Here is a 17,033-nt window from a genome sequence, read left to right as displayed (position 1 = left end):
GACTCGAGTTACCGCAACAACTCGCCGGAGTACATAATACCTTTCACGTCTCAAACCTTAAGAAGTGTCTTGCAAAGGAAGATTTCACCATTCCTCTTGAAGAAATCCATGTCGACGAGAAACTACAATTCGTCGAAGAACCAATCGAAATCATGGACCGTGAAGTTAAACAGCTCAAGCAGAGCAACATACCGATCGTTAAGGTTCGTTGGAATGCTCGAAGGGGTCCCGAGTTTACTTGGGAACGAGAGGATCAGATGAAACAAAAGTATCCACACTTGTTTCTCGATGACGCAAAATAGGTACAATTTTAAAATTTCAGGACGAAATTTATTTAACGGGTAGGTACTGTAATGACCCGCACTTTTTCGATCATTCTATACTTATAAGATTAATATTTACATAAATTAAACCTTACCAACATGACAAGCAATCCAAATTGTTGAGACTTATGTCTTCGAAAAGAGTTTTACACAACGTTTGACCGTCTAGTTTGACCGATGATATCACGAACTATACAATATATGATAATTATACGTTTGTGTATATATATGTATATATACATATTTAACATGATCTAAGAATGTTTTAATACCTCATTTTGTATTAATAACAATAAGTTACAAGTATATTTTGAAACTACTAACTTAAGTTTTCAAAACGATAACCATATGTAACGTTATTTGACATAAATACTTATGACCTATAATGTTTATACATATATCGTATAAGTAATGTATTTAATCACTTTTTAAGGACTTAAATACATAAAACAATATAAGTGTATTCACAAAAGATAGCTATATTTGAATCCTCATTCCATTTTTCACAAAATTTCTATACGTATATCTAGAGTATATGTACTCGTATCATACCTAGCTCCTATACGTATTTACTATTGGTATATACACATCAAATCACCACCAACCAGCCCTTGTTCAATGCCTTATGTATAAGGTAATTACTTTGTATGATTGCTTGACTAAATACATAAGATTACAAGCTTGAAATTTGTCCATGTCCCCCCTTGATCACGTTTTTAAGGAGTAAGAAGTACTCCATTTTTGATTCACTTTTACTTCAAATCTTTAGCTAAAAACACACACACTCTCAAGGGCCTTAAACTCCATAACCATTCAGCAAGAAACCATGAAGATCTAGCCATAGAAACAAGCCTTAAATACCATAAGAAAACCTTTACAAAAACACTTCAAGAATCCTTTCCAAGAACACAAACTTACTTCCAATCTTTCATCCAATTCCATCACCCTTTTGGTTCTAGGTTTTTACTTCTATTTTACAGCAATCTTGTCCAAGTAACTTAAGGTAGTAACTTTGTTCATAACCTTATTCGATTCATATATATATAGCTATCTTATTTTGTGGTATAAAATTTTAACAACAAGAACATAGTTTGAATGTTTTCAAACTTGTTTGCAAACTAAATAGATCCTTCTAACTTAACTTTTAAAATACTTCAAGACCTGTAATATATCATAAATATATGCTAACTTAACAAGGTAAAACTTGGTTTTTCAAAGAACACCTTAAAAACTGTTTTTACGACGTCGGAGTGCAACCGGGGGCTGTTTTGGGTTGGATAATTAAAAACCATCTTGAACTTTGAATTGGAGGTTTATATTCTGGAAAAATGATATTTCTTATGAATATGTTAACACATAAAAATTTAATGATTTAACTCAAAGTATAAGTATTTTTAGAAAAATAATCATTTAAGGTTGTTTACATGATGGAAAATGATTAACTTCATAAGTTTCACTAAAGTTTGACCTATGACCTGTGATTTCGAATACAAAATAAGGTATTTACAGTTCATATTCTTAAAGAGGGACTCGATCCAAGGAAGTGGCAAATTGAACCAACGAAAACGGAGTTGTAACGAAGAAACTATGACCAAAACGAGATCGGATATCTAAGACTAGTTTAGCTACGAAAATAATTGGAGAAAATTAAATAAATCACATATTTTTAAAATAACATGATATTTCATATATATGTACTCATAATTTAATTTTATATAGTTCAGGATCACCCGTAAACAATACGAGAAGATTAATCATAAGATCCCATGATTGTACGCAACACGTCATTTGACAACACCGGTACTTTATGTACGCAACACGTCATTTGACAACACCGGTACCGTGGGTCAAGATTAATCTCGACCAATACATATACGATGGGGGTTTTATTTATTTCGTTGGGGGTTTATTAAACACCTAAAAATGAACCATTTAAAATTGAATTACTAACATCGGACTGCTAACTACGGACTAAGGAATTATTAAAAGTATTAAAAGTATTATAAGTATATATATGTGACGATTGTTTAAAAAGAAAAGGTATTGATATATTATATATGGATAGGTTCGTGATATCAATCGGAGACCAAGTCAAAATTACATATCTTCAAGACGAAAGTGAGTATATAGTCCCACTTTTAAAACTCTAAGTATTTCGGGATGAGAATACATGTATTTTATGTTTTACGTTATGGACACAAGTAACTGAAAAATATATTCTACGTTGAGTTGTACCACTGGCATACTTCCCTGTAGCTTGGTAACTGTTATTTACAGCGGTATTGTAAAAGCGAATCCTGTTGATAGATCTATCGGGCCTGACAACCCCAACCGGACTGGACGACCAGTATTCAACGGTTGCACAGTACTTCGTTTTGTGACTACACTTGGTACGGTGTAGTAAGATTTCATAATAAAGGGAATATGCGACGTGATTAAATGTTAAGTATGGTTACCAAGTGCTCAGCCACTTAGAATATTTTTATTAAAACGTTTATATATGAAATCTTGTGGTCTATATATATATATTGCTGCCGGCATTAAACCTATATCTCACCAACTTTATGTTGACGTTTTAAACATGTCTATTCTCAGGTGATAATTAGAAGCTTCCGCTGCAACATGTTGAATTTAAGCAAGATCTTGAGTATGCATATTTGTGTCAAAAATAAAACTGCATATCCGAGGAATTGTAATGTAAAATATGCTAGAAATCGTATTGTTATCATCACATGTAAAGTTTGTAAGTCTAAGATTATCGCTAAACGATAATCATCTTTTTATTGTCTAAAGCTTGTATTAAAATAAGAGTTATGGTTTGTAATGTAAAATAAATGCAGTTGTTCTTTTAAAAATGTCGCATATAGAGGTCAATACCTCGCAATGAAATCATACGTTATCTAACTCGTTCTTATGGTTAAGGACGGGTTATGACATGTGGTATCAGAGCGGTGGTCTTAGCGAACCAGGTTTGCATTAGTGTGTCTAACCGAGAAGTCGTTAGGATACATTAGTAAGTCTGGACTTTGACCGGGTCTGATTTTAAAAACCATTGCTTATCATTGTTGGTTAAAATTTATATGTAAATATTATGTAGTACTAATGGGTTAGTTGTTGTGTGATAGATGTCGGGCTCAAAATTTATTATCACATTCAGCGACTCCGAATCAGAATCTTCAGATGGTGTTTCAGTCATTAACCTATCCGATGACGAAAATAATATCTTTGGGGAAGACTCACAAATTCCGGATGAACCAACTATAAAGAACCCGGAAAGTGAACCCGAGGAGGAAAGTGAACCCGAGGAGGAAAGTGAACCCGAGGAAGAAATACAGGAAATTACGAAAGACAAGTTCGAACTAGGAAAGAAACGAAAGGCTAATGAATTAGAAAATTCAAATCTTGAGTTTAATAAGGATGATGTGGCACCAACTCCACTAGACACTACCACCCCTATTCCCGCTATTCCTATTCATTCTATCCCGGCATCCAGTTCTTCAGTCCCACAGCCAAAATATAGGCAGACAGCCAGGATAAGCGTTAAGCGATTCTTTGAACCTAAACGTCCTAGAAAATAGACCAAACGATGCGCTGCTGTATTAAACCATGGGATCATATAATGTTTTGTATAATATTATTAGTGTGGTTTGCTTAATGTTTGATGTAAGATAAGCATATGTAAAATAGTGAAGTGTGAAATGTAATAATTTTCCATGGTTAAGTATTATTTAGATGGTAGTAATTGATTCTGTACTAAGCTATTAAGTATGGACATTAACGGGTAGGTACTACCCTAGATATAATTATAAAACGCTAATAAGAAGAAAAGGCTTTTATAATAATACCTGGTTCATATTATTAATAAGCTATAATGTACTGTAAATATACACTACATCTATAATATTCCATGTGAATAATTATTTTCTTTTCATTCTTATAGAAGAATATGGCGCGATTGAACCGAATGACGGAACAAGAAATCCAGGAACTCATCAATCAGCGAGTGAACGACAGAATGTTATGGGTCGAGGCTGCAAGAGGTGCTGCAGTTAACCCAAATCCTCGTGTGGGGTGCACTTACAAAACTTTTCAAGCTTGCAAGCCCTCATCATTCAGTGGAACAGAAGGACCGATCGGTTTAACCCGGTGGATAGAAAAGATGGAGACTGTGTTTAAAATAAGTGGTTGTGTTGAAAAGGACATGACCAAGTATGCATCGTGCAATTTACAAGATAGTGCACTCACGTGGTGGAAAAATTATGTGAAGGCTGTAGGAGGAGATGTAGCTTATGATACTCCTTGGGAAGAATTCAAAACAATGTTAATCAACGAGTATTGTCCAAGGAACGAGGTTAGGAAGTTGGAAGATGAATTACGAAGTCTGAAGGTTATTGGTACTGAAATCACCAACTACAATCAGCGATTCATGGAATTAGTTTTGCTATGTCCTGAATTGGTTCCAACCGAAGAACGGAAAATTGAAATGTACAAAGATGGTTTGCCCAAAAAGGTCAAGGAAAATGTTACAGCATCGAAACCTAAGACAATTCATGAAGCTATAACCATGGCAAACGAGCTAATGGATCAGGTCATCATGGATAAGAACGTATCCAATACTGATGTGAAGGTATCAGGTAACAAAAGAAAGTGGAATGGAAATTATGATCGAGGTAACCAACAACAATCTTTTAAGAAACAAGAAATCACGCAAGGTGCGGGTAGTGGTTTAAGCTTTGGTTATAAAGGACAAAATCCTTTATGCAACCGATGCCACAAACATCACTCTGGTTACTGTAATGTGGTATGCAACAAATGTAATCGAAAGGGTCATCTTGCTGAAGATTGTAGGGCTCTCGTTACAAATACAAATGGTACCAAGACTCCTGCCACTAACGCAAATAGAAATGCTTTGGCTAATGTTACTTGTTATGGATGTGGGAAACAGGGTCATTATAAGAGCCAGTGCCCGAATCCAGAGAAGAATATCGGACCTGCACGAGGGAGAGCATTTGTTATTAATGCTAGAGAGGCGTGTGAAGACCCGGAGCTTGTTACGGGTACGTTTACCATTAATAACTTATCCGCATCTATTATATTTGATACTGGTGCTGATAGAAGTTACGTGTGTAGAGACTTTCACGCTAAATTGAATTGTTCATCATTACCTCTAGAAGCTAAGTACATGATTGAGTTAGCTAATGGTAAACTAATTAAAGCCGATAAAATTTGTCGTGATTGAAAAATAAATTTAGCCGGAGAAACGTTTAAAATTGACTTGATACCCGTAGAATTAGGAAGTTTTGATGTAATAGTCGGCATGAACTGGATGTCCAAAGTAGGAGCTGAAGTTGTGTGTGCCAAGAAGGCAATTCGCATTCCTTGTAAGGATAAAACACCAGTAATGATTTATGGAGATAAGGGTAACTCAAAGCTAAAACTCATTAGTTATTTGAAAGCTCAAAAGTGCTTGAAGAAAGGGTGCTATGCTATCTTAGCACATGTAAATAAAGTCGAAAAGAAAGAAAAAGAGAAGTGCATCAATGACGTGCCTGTGGCAAGAGATTTTCCTGAAGTATTTCCGGAAGAGTTGCCGGGATTACCTCCATTTAGATCTGTAGAATTTCAAATAGATCTTGTACCAGGAGCTGCACCGGTTGCCCGTGCTCCATATAGACTTGCACCGTCCGAGTTAAAAGAACTTCAGAGTCAGTTAAAAGAATTACTGGATCATGGATTCATACGACCAAGTACTTCACCGTGGGGAGCTCCAATTTTATTCGTCAAGAAGAAAGACGGATCTTTCCGAATGTGTATAGATTATCGTGAATTAAATAAGTTAACTATCAAGAATCGGTATCCACTACCGAGAATTGACGACTTATTTGATCAACTCCAAGGATCATGTGTGTACTCGAAAATTGACCTAAGATCGGGCTATCATCAATTACGTGTCAAAGAAGAAGATATACCGAAAACTGCTTTTCGGACACGCTACGGTCATTACGAATTTTTGGTCATGCCGTTTGGATTGACGAATGCGCCAGCTGTATTCATGGACCTCATGAATCGAGTTTGTAGTCCATATTTAGATAAGTTTGTTATCGTTTTCATTGATGATATTCTTATCTATTCCAAGAGTGAGCAAGAGCATGAGCAGCATTTAAGGTTGATATTAGAGTTGTTAAGAAAAGAACAGCTATATGCTAAATTTTCTAAATGTGCTTTCTGGTTGAAAGAAGTGCAATTTCTTGGCCACGTTGTTAGTAGCAAAGGAATTCAGGTTGATCCAGCAAAAATTGAAGCCATTGAAAAATGGGAGACTCCTAAGACACCAATGCAGATACGCCAATTTTTGGGTTTAGCCGGTTATTATAGAAGGTTTATTCAAGATTTTTCCCGAATAGCTAAGCCGTTGACAGCGTTAACGCAAAAAGGGAAGAAATATGAATGGACATCTGAGCAGGAGAGTGCATTCCAATTACTAAAGAAGAAGTTAACTACGGCGCCTATTTTATCGTTACCAGAAGGGAACGATGATTTTGAAATATATTGTGACGCTTCGCGACAAGGTTTTGGTTGCGTTCTTATGCAACGGAAGAAAGTTATTGCATACGCATCCCGACAATTAAAGATTCACGAGCGGAATTATACGACGCATGATCTAGAACTGGGAGCAGTCGTGTTTGCATTGAAGATATGGAGACACTACTTGTATGGGGTTAAATGCACTGTGTTTACTGATCATAAAAGCCTTCAACATATTTTCGATCAAAAACAGCTGAACATGAGGCAACGTAGGTGGGTTGAGTTAATAAATGACTATGATTGTGAAATTCGTTATCATCCCGGGAAAGCAAACGTGGTGGCCGACGCTCTAAGCAGAAAGGAACGAGAACCAATTCGAGTACGAGCGATGAACATAAAAACTCGCATGAATCTCAACTCACAAATCAAAGAAGTTCAACGAGAAGCACTTACTAAAGAAAATATAGGAAATGAAATAATGAAGAAGTATGAGAAGCAACTCGTTATGCGGGAAGATGGAATTCGATATTTTGCAAATTGTATTTGGGTACCAAAGTTGGGTGGATTAAGGAAGTTGATATTGAACGAGGCACATAAGACAAGATATTCGATACATCCTGGAGTTGGAAAGATGTACCAAGATCTTAAGACACATTATTGGTGGCCTAATTTAAAGACAGACGTTGCAACATATGTTGTGGAGTGTTTAACTTGTTCCAAAGTCAAAGCAGAACACCAGAAGCCGTCAGGGTTACTTCAACAACCAGAAATTCCAGAATGGAAATGGGACGGTATTGCCATGGATTTCATCACGAAGTTACCAAAGACTGCCTGGGGATACGACACCATTTGGGTAATTGTTGATCGTCTTACCAAATCTGCACATTTCTTGCCTATAAAGGAAACAGATAGAATGGAGAAATTATTACGATTATATATAAAGGAAATAGTTTCAAGGCATGGAATACCTATTTCCATTATATCTGATCGTGATAGTAGATTTACCTCAAAGTTCTGGCAATCACCACAGGAGGCACTAGGAACTCGTTTGGATATGAGTACTGCATATCATCCGCAAACCGACGGGCAGAGTGAAAGAACAATTCAGACTCTTGAAGAAATGCTCAGGGCATGTGTGATCGATTTTGGAAACGGATGGGATAAGTATTTACCGTTAGCAGAATTCTCGTATAATAATAGTTATCATGCGAGCATTAAAGCTGCGCCATTTGAAGCACGGTATGGGAGGAAGTGTAGATCTCCTATCTGTTGGAATGAAGTAGGAGATCGAAAATTAACTGGTCCCGAGATCATACATGAAACTACTGAAAAGATAGTACAAATCAAGGAGAGATTGAAAACAGCCCGTAGTCGCCAAAAGAGCTACGCCGATGTCCGAAGGAAACCATTAGAGTTTCAGATCGGTGACATGGTTATGTTAAAGGTGTCACCTTGGAAAGGTGTAATACGTTTTGGAAAAAGGGGTAAACTAAACCCAAGGTATGTAGGCCCGTTAAAGATCATCGAACGCATTGGACCGGTAGCTTATCGACTCGAGTTACCGCAACAACTCGCCAGAGTACATAATACCTTTCACGTCTCAAACCTTAAGAAGTGTCTTGCAAAGGAAGATTTCACCATTCCTCTCGAAGAAATCCATGTCGACGAGAAACTACAATTCGTCGAAGAACCAATCGAAATCATGGACCGTGAAGTTAAACAGCTCAAGCAGAGCAACATACCGATCGTTAAGGTTCGTTTGAATGCTCGAAGGGGTCCCGAGTTTACTTGGGAACGAGAGGATCAGATGAAACAAAAGTATCCACACTTATTTCTCGATGACGCAAAATAGTACAATTTTAAAATTTCGGGACGAAATTTATTTAACGGGTAGGTACTGTAATGACCCGCACTTTTTTGATCATTCTATACTTATAAGATTAATATTTACATAAATTAAACCTTACCAACATGACAAGCAATCCAAATTGTTGAGACTTATGTCTTCGAAAAGAGTTTTACACAACGTTTGACCGTCTAGTTTGACCGATGATATCACGAACTATACAATATATGATAATTATACGTTTGTGTATATATATGTATATATACATATTTAACATGATCTAAGAATGTTTTAATACCTCATTTTGTATTAATAACAATAAGTTACAAGTATATTTTGAAACTACTAACTTAAGTTTTCAAAATGATAACCATACGTAACGTTATTTGACATAAATACTTATGACCTATAATGTTTATACATATATCGTATAAGTAATGTATTTAATCACTTTTTAAGGACTTAAATACATAAAACAATATAAGTGTATTCACAAAAGATAGCTATATTTGAATCCTCATTCCATTTTTCACAAAATTTCTATACGTATATCTAGAGTATATGTACTCGTATCATACCTAGCTCCTATACGTATTTACTATTGGTATATACACATCAAATCACCACCAACCAGCCTTTGTTCAATGCCTTATGTATAAGGTAATTACTTTGTATGATTGCTTGACTAAATACATAAGATTACAAGCTTGAAATTTGTCCATGTCCCCCCTTGATCACGTTTTTAAGGAGTAAGAAGTACTCCATTTTTGATTCACTTTTACTTCAAATCTTTAGCTAAAAACACACACACTCTCAAGAGCCTTAAACTCCATAACCATTCAGCAAGAAACCATGAAGATCTAGCCATAGAAACAAGCCTTAAACACCATAAGAAAACCTTTACAAAAACACTTCAAGAATCCTTTCCAAGAACACAAACTTACTTCCAATCTTTCATCCAATTCCATCACCCTTTTGGTTCTAGGTTTTTACTTCTCTTTTACAGCAATCTTGTCCAAGTAACTTGAGGTAGTAACTTTGTTCATAACCTTATTCGATTCATATAGATATAGCTATCTTATTTTGTGGTATAAAATTTTAACAACAAGAACATAGTTTGAATGTTTTCAAACTTGTTTGCAAACTAAATAGATCCTTCTAACTTAACTTTTAAAATACTTCAAGACCTGTAATATATCATAAATATATGCTAACTTAACAAGGTAAAACTTGGTTTTTCAAAGAACACCTTAAAAACTGTTTTTACGACGTCGGAGTGCAACCGGGGGCTGTTTTGGGTTGGATAATTAAAAACCATCTTGAACTTTGAATTGGAGGTTTATATTCTGGAAAAATGATATTTCTTATGAATATGTTAACACATAAAAATTTCATGATTTAACTCAAAGTATAAGTATTTTTAGAAAAATAATCATTTAAGGTTGTTTACATGATGGAAAATGATTAACTTCATAAGTTTCACTAAAGTTTGACCTATGACCTGTGATTTCGAATACAAACTAAGGTATTTACAGTTCATATTCTTAAAGAGGGACTCGATCCAAGGAAGTGGCAAGTTGAACCAACGAAAACGGAGTTGTAACGAAGAAACTATGACCAAAACGAGATCGGATATCTAAGACTAGTTTAGCTACGAAAATAATTGGGGAAAATTAAATAAATCACATATTTTTAAAATAACATGATATTTCATATATATGTACTCATAATTTAATTTTATATAGTTCAGGATCACCCGTAAACAATACGAGAAGATTAATCATAAGATCCCATGATTGTACGCAACACGTCATTTGACAACACCGGTACTTTATGTACGCAACACGTCATTTGACAACACCGGTACCGTGGGTCAAGATTAATCTCGACCAATACATATACGATGGGGGTTTTATTTATTTCGTTGGGGGTTTATTAAACACCTAAAAATGAACCATTTAAAATTGAATTACTAACATCGGACTGCTAACTACGGACTAAGGAATTATTAAAAGTATTAAAAGTATTATAAGTATATATATGTGACGATTGTTTAAAAAGAAAAGGTATTGATATATTATATATGGATAGGTTCGTGATATCAATCGGAGACCAAGTCAAAATTACATATCTTCAAGACGAAAGTGAGTATATAGTCCCACTTTTAAAACTCTAAGTATTTCGGGATGAGAATACATGTATTTTATGTTTTACGTTATGGACACAAGTAACTGAAAAATATATTCTACGTTGAGTTGTACCACTGGCATACTTCCCTGTAGCTTGGTAACTGTTATTTACAGCGGTATTGTAAACGCGAATCCTGTTGATAGATCTATCGGGCCTGACAACCCCAACCGGACTGGACGACCAGTATTCAACGGTTGCACAGTACTTCGTTTTGTGACTACACTTGGTACGGTGTAGTAAGATTTCATAATAAAGGGAATATGCGACGTGATTAAATGTTAAGTATGGTTACCAAGTGCTCAGCCACTTAGAATATTTTTATTAAAACGTTTATATATGAAATCTTGTGGTATATATATATATATTGCTGCCGGCATTAAACCTATATCTCACCAACTTTATGTTGACGTTTTAAACATGTCTATTCTCAGGTGATAATTAGAAGCTTCCGCTGCAACATGTTGAATTTAAGCAAGATCTTGAGTATGCATATTTGTGTCAAAAATAAAACTGCATATCCGAGGAATTGTAATGTAAAATATGCTAGAAATCGTATTGTTATCATCACATGTAAAGTTTGTAAGTCTAAGATTATCGCTAAACGATAATCATCTTTTTATTGTCTAAAGCTTGTATTAAAATAAGAGTTATGGTTTGTAATGTAAAATAAATGCAGTTGTTCTTTTAAAAATGTCGCATATAGAGGTCAATACCTCGCAATGAAATCATACGTTATCTAACTCGTTCTTATGGTTAAGGACGGGTTATGACAAAAAACATCTACAAACACTTTCATTCTTCAATTTTCTTCATCTAATTGATCTCTCTCAAGTTCTATCTTCAAGTTCTAAGTGTTCTTCATATATTCTACAAGTTCTAGTTACATAAAATCAAGAATACTTTCAAGTTTGCTAGCTCACTTCCAATCTTGTAAGGTGATCATCCAACCTCAAGAAATCTTTGTTTCTTACAGTAGGTTATCATTCTAATACAAGGTAATAATCATATTCAAACTTTGGTTCAATTTCTATAACTATAACAATCTTATTTCAAGTGATGATCTTACTTGAACTTGTTTTCGTGTCATGATTCTGCTTCAAGAACTTCGAGCCATCCAAGGATCCGTTGAAGCTAGATCCATTTTTCTCTTTTCCAGTAGGTTTATCCAAGGAAATTAAGGTAGTAATGATGTTCATAACATCATTCGATTCATACGTATAAAGCTATCTTATTCGAAGGTTTAAACTTGTAATCACTAGAACATAGTTTAGTTAATTCTAAACTTGTTCGCAAACAAAAGTTAATCCTTCTAACTTGACTTTTAAAATCAACTAAACACATGTTCTATATCTATATGATATGCTAACTTAATGATTTAAAACCTGGAAACACGAAAAACACCGTAAAACCGGATTTACGCCGTCGTAGTAACACCGCGGGCTGTTTTGGGTTAGTTAATTAAAAACTATGATAAACTTTTATTTAAAAGTTGTTATTCTGAGAAAATGATTTTTATTATGAACATGAAACTATATCCAAAACTTATGGTTAAACTAAAAGTGGAAGTATGTTTTCTAAATTGGTCATCTAGACGTCGTTCTTTCGACTGAAATGACTACCCTTACAAAAACGACTTGTAACTTATTTTTCCGACTATAAACCTATACTTTTTCTGTTTAGATTCATAAAATAGAGTTCAATATGAAACCATAGCAATTTGATTCACTCAAAACGGATTTAAAATGAAGAAGTTATGGGTAAAACAAGATTGGATAATTTTTCTCATTTTAGCTACGTGAAAATTGGTAAAAAATCTATTCCAACCATAACTTAATCAACTTGTATTGTATATTATGTAATCTTGAGATACCATAGACACATATTCAATGTTTCGACCTATCATGTCGACACATCTATATATATTTCGGAACAACCATAGACACTCTATATGTGAATGTTGGAGTTAGCTATACATGGTTGAGGTTGATTCCAAAATATATATAGTTTGAGTTGTGATCAATACTGAGATACGTATACACTGGGTCGTGGATTGATTCAAGATAATATTTATCGATTTATTTCTGAACATCTAACTGTGGACAACTAGTTGTAGGTTACTAACGAGGACAGCTGACATAAGAAACTTAAAACATCAAAATATATTAAAAGTGTTGTAAATATATTTTGAACATACTTTGATATATATGTATATATTGTTATAGGTTCGTGAATCAACCAGTGGCCAAGTCTTACTTCCCGACGAAGTAAAAATCTGTGAAAGTGAGTTATAGTCCCACTTTTAAAATCTAATATTTTTGGGATGAGAATACATGCAGGTTTTATAAATGATTTACAAAATAGACACAAGTACGTGAAACTACATTCTATGGTTGAATTATCGAAATCGAATATGCCCCCTTTTATTAAGTCTGGTAATCTAAGAATTAGGGAACAGACACCCTAATTGACGCGAATCCTAAAGATAGATCTATTGGGCCTAACAAACCCCATCCAAAGTACCGGATGCTTTAGTACTTCGAAATTTATATCATATCCGAAGGGTGTCCCGGAATGATGGGGATATTCTTATATATGCATCTTGTTAATGTCGGTTACCAGGTGTTCACCATATGAATGATTTTTATCCCTATGTATGGGATGTGTATTGAAATATGAAATCTTGTGGTCTATTATTATGATTTGATATATATAGGTTAAACCTATAACTTACCAACATTTTTGTTGACGTTTTAAGCATGTTTATTCTCAGGTGATTATTAAGAGCTTCCGCTGTCGCATACTTAAATAAGGACAAGATTTGGAGTCCATGCTTGTATGATATTGTGTAAAAACTGCATTCAAGAAACTTATTTTGTTGTAACATATTTGTATTGTAAACCATTATGTAATGGTCGTGTGTAAACAGGATATTTTAGATTATCATCATTTGATAATCTACGTAAAGCTTTTTAAACCTTTATTGATGAAATAAAGGTTATGGTTTGGTTTTAAAATGAATGCAGTCTTTCAAAAACGTCTCATATAGAGGTCAAAACCTCGCAACGAAATCAATTAATATGGAACGTTTTTAATCAATAAGAACGGGACATTTCAGTTGGTATCCGAGCGTTGGTCTTAGAGAACCAGAATTTTGCATTAGTGTGCCTTATCTAGTTTGTTAGGATGCATTAGTGAGTCTGGACTTCGACCGTGTTTACTTGAAAAATGATTGCTTAACAAATTTTGTTGGAAACTATATATTTTTAACATGTGAATATTATGTGATATATTAATCTCTTAACGCGTTTGATATTATGTGATAGATGTCTACCTCTAGAACAAGTCCCATTGACTCACCTAATAATAATGAAGAGTCAAATGTAAATTGGAATGATTCGTGGACTGATTCACAAGTTCCCGAAGAGGAACCGGAAGAAGAGCCGGAACCGGAAGAAGAATCGGAACCGGAAGAAGAATCGGAACTGGATGAAGAAATAGAACCGGTGGGGGAAATAATAAAACGGTTAAGTAAAAGAAAATCCTCAACCAACCGACCAAGGTTAATTATGGTCGATGGTGTTTCCGCCAAGGAAGCAAAATATTGGGAGGATTACCAATTCTCCGATGAATCGGATTCCGGCGAGAATTCCGATGATGTTATAGAAATTACCCCAACTGAATTTAAAAAGGCAAAAGAAAATAATAAGGGAAAGGGCATAAAAATAGAGAAATTTAATTCCAACCCCGATGAACTTTATATGTATCGTCAACCCCCGAAGTCCTTAAGTTGTAACAATGACCCGGGAACCTCTAAACCACCAGGTTTTTCTAAACCAATGTGGATAACGACGGCTCGTATTAGGGGAACATCATATATCCCTAGAAACTTGGCAAAATGAACCAAAACCGAAGAAGAAGAAACAAGCAAGTCGGAATAAGATAGTTGTATTCGTGTGGTGTAATATATGTAATATAGTGTGCTTATGCTTTATGATATATGTAAAAACTGCTTGTATTAATAAGTATTTTTTTTTATGAATCTAACTCTTGTCTATTTTACAGTATAAAAACACAAAATGGATAGACAACCCAATATTTTAAGAGACCTACCCGGAGACATGATTGATGAAATCTTGTCTAGAGTCGGTCAGAATTCTTCGGCACAACTATTTAAGGCGAGATCAGTTTGTAAGACATTCGAAGAACGTTCCAAGAATGCCTTGGTTTATAAAAGTCTTTTGTTCGAAAGATGGGGGATATCACATTGGGAAATCCATAAGTTACGATGTGTTTACTTTGACGCATATATTGCGGGGAACCCAAATGCTATTTTACGCAGTGGGTTAAGAAATTATTTTGACTCAATATATCCGAATATTGGACTTCGTGATTTAGAAAAAGCGGCTAACATGCAACATAAAGAAGCATGTTATGCTTACGGATTAGTAATGTTCGCTTCTCACCAAAGTGAGAACAAGAACATCGGGCTACAACTATTAAACAAAACGTTCCCACAAGTGACGGAGTCGGTAATTGGGGTAAGAAATGAGGTTTTTAGATTGTTACGGGACTGTTGGACATTACGTAACCCTCGTCCCTTTGACGATGTTACAACACGCTGTCTTATCAACGGCCATAACGGTTATGTTCCACAAGACCAAGGATGGGAAGTAATCCTAGTAAAACCAGAATGCATGACTTGTTTCTGGACGTATGAATTACGTGTCTTTATTGCCTTTGCTGAACGACTTGTGTACTAGCTAGAATTATCTTCACAACTATCTTGTATCAAAGTTATTGTGTGCTATATTTCATGCTATATGTAAAATAAGCGGTATTGTAAGTTTGTAAAATATTGTGTAAAAGTTTGAACGCGAAATATTATTATAATCAGTTGTTCATATAGAATTGTAGTAGTTGAATTGTATATTAGCTACTAAGTATGAACTTAACGGGTAGGTACTACCCGAATTTAAACTTATAAAACGCTAATATGAAGAAAAAGCTTTTATAAATGAGTTCATATTATGCTACGAAATACTATTAACTACTCTTAATATTCTGTATGATTAACTTGTTCCATTTGACTATTTTGAAGCAAATGGCACCGACTACTCGACACACCGTGAATGTGAATGAAGAGGAATTCCGTACTTTTCTAGCTTCAAACATAGCCGCATCACAGGCTGCGCTACATACCAACAATAACCTTGAATCTAGCAGTACAGGAAATCGTGTAGGATGCACCTACAAAGAATTCACTGCCTGCAAACCTTTGGAATTTGATGGAACCGAAGGACCGATCGGATTGAAACGGTGGACCGAGAAGGTCGAATCGGTGTTTGCCATAAGTAAGTGTACTGAAGAGGACAAAGTGAAGTACGCTACGCATACCTTCACATGTTCTGCGTTAACATGGTGGAATACCTATCTAGAGCAAGTGGGACAAGACGATGCGTACGCACTACCGTGGTCAGCATTCAAGCACTTGATGAACGAGAAGTACCGTCCTAGAACCGAGGTCAATAAGCTCAAGACAGAACTTAGAGGGTTACGAACCCAAGGATTTGATATTACCACGTACGAAAGACGATTCACAGAATTGTGCCTATTGTGTCCGGGAGCATTCGAAGATGAGGAAGAGAAGATCGACGCGTTTGTGAAAGGATTACCAGAAAGAATCCAAGAAGATATAAGTTCACACGAGCCCGCCTCCATACAACAGGCATGTAGAATGGCTCACAAACTAGTGAACCAGATTGAAGAAAGAATTAAAGAACAGACTGCTGAAGAGGCCAATGTAAAGCAAGTCAAAAGAAAGTGGGAGGAAAACGGTGATAAGTATCACCAATACAACAACAACATCAATTACAACAGTAATCGCAACAATTATCCCAACAATCGCAACATCAATCGCAACTACAACAAACGGCCCAACAACAACAACAACAACAACAAGAGCAACTACAACAATCATCCCAACAACAATAATAACCGCAACAACAACAACAATCAGAAGCAGCTATGCCAAAGGTGTGAAAAGTATCACTCGGGGTTCTGCACCAAATTTTGCCACAAGTGTAAAAGAAATGGTCATTGCGCGGTGAAGTGTGAGGTCTACGGACCAGGGGTTAATAGAACGAAAGGAA

The sequence above is a fragment of the Rutidosis leptorrhynchoides genome, chromosome 11 (genome assembly GCF_046630445.1).
Source record: "Rutidosis leptorrhynchoides isolate AG116_Rl617_1_P2 chromosome 11, CSIRO_AGI_Rlap_v1, whole genome shotgun sequence".
NCBI classification, from domain to species: Eukaryota; Viridiplantae; Streptophyta; class Magnoliopsida; order Asterales; family Asteraceae; genus Rutidosis; species Rutidosis leptorrhynchoides.
The sequence above is the reverse complement of the archived record's forward strand: the minus strand, read 5'-3'. Positions refer to the sequence as shown.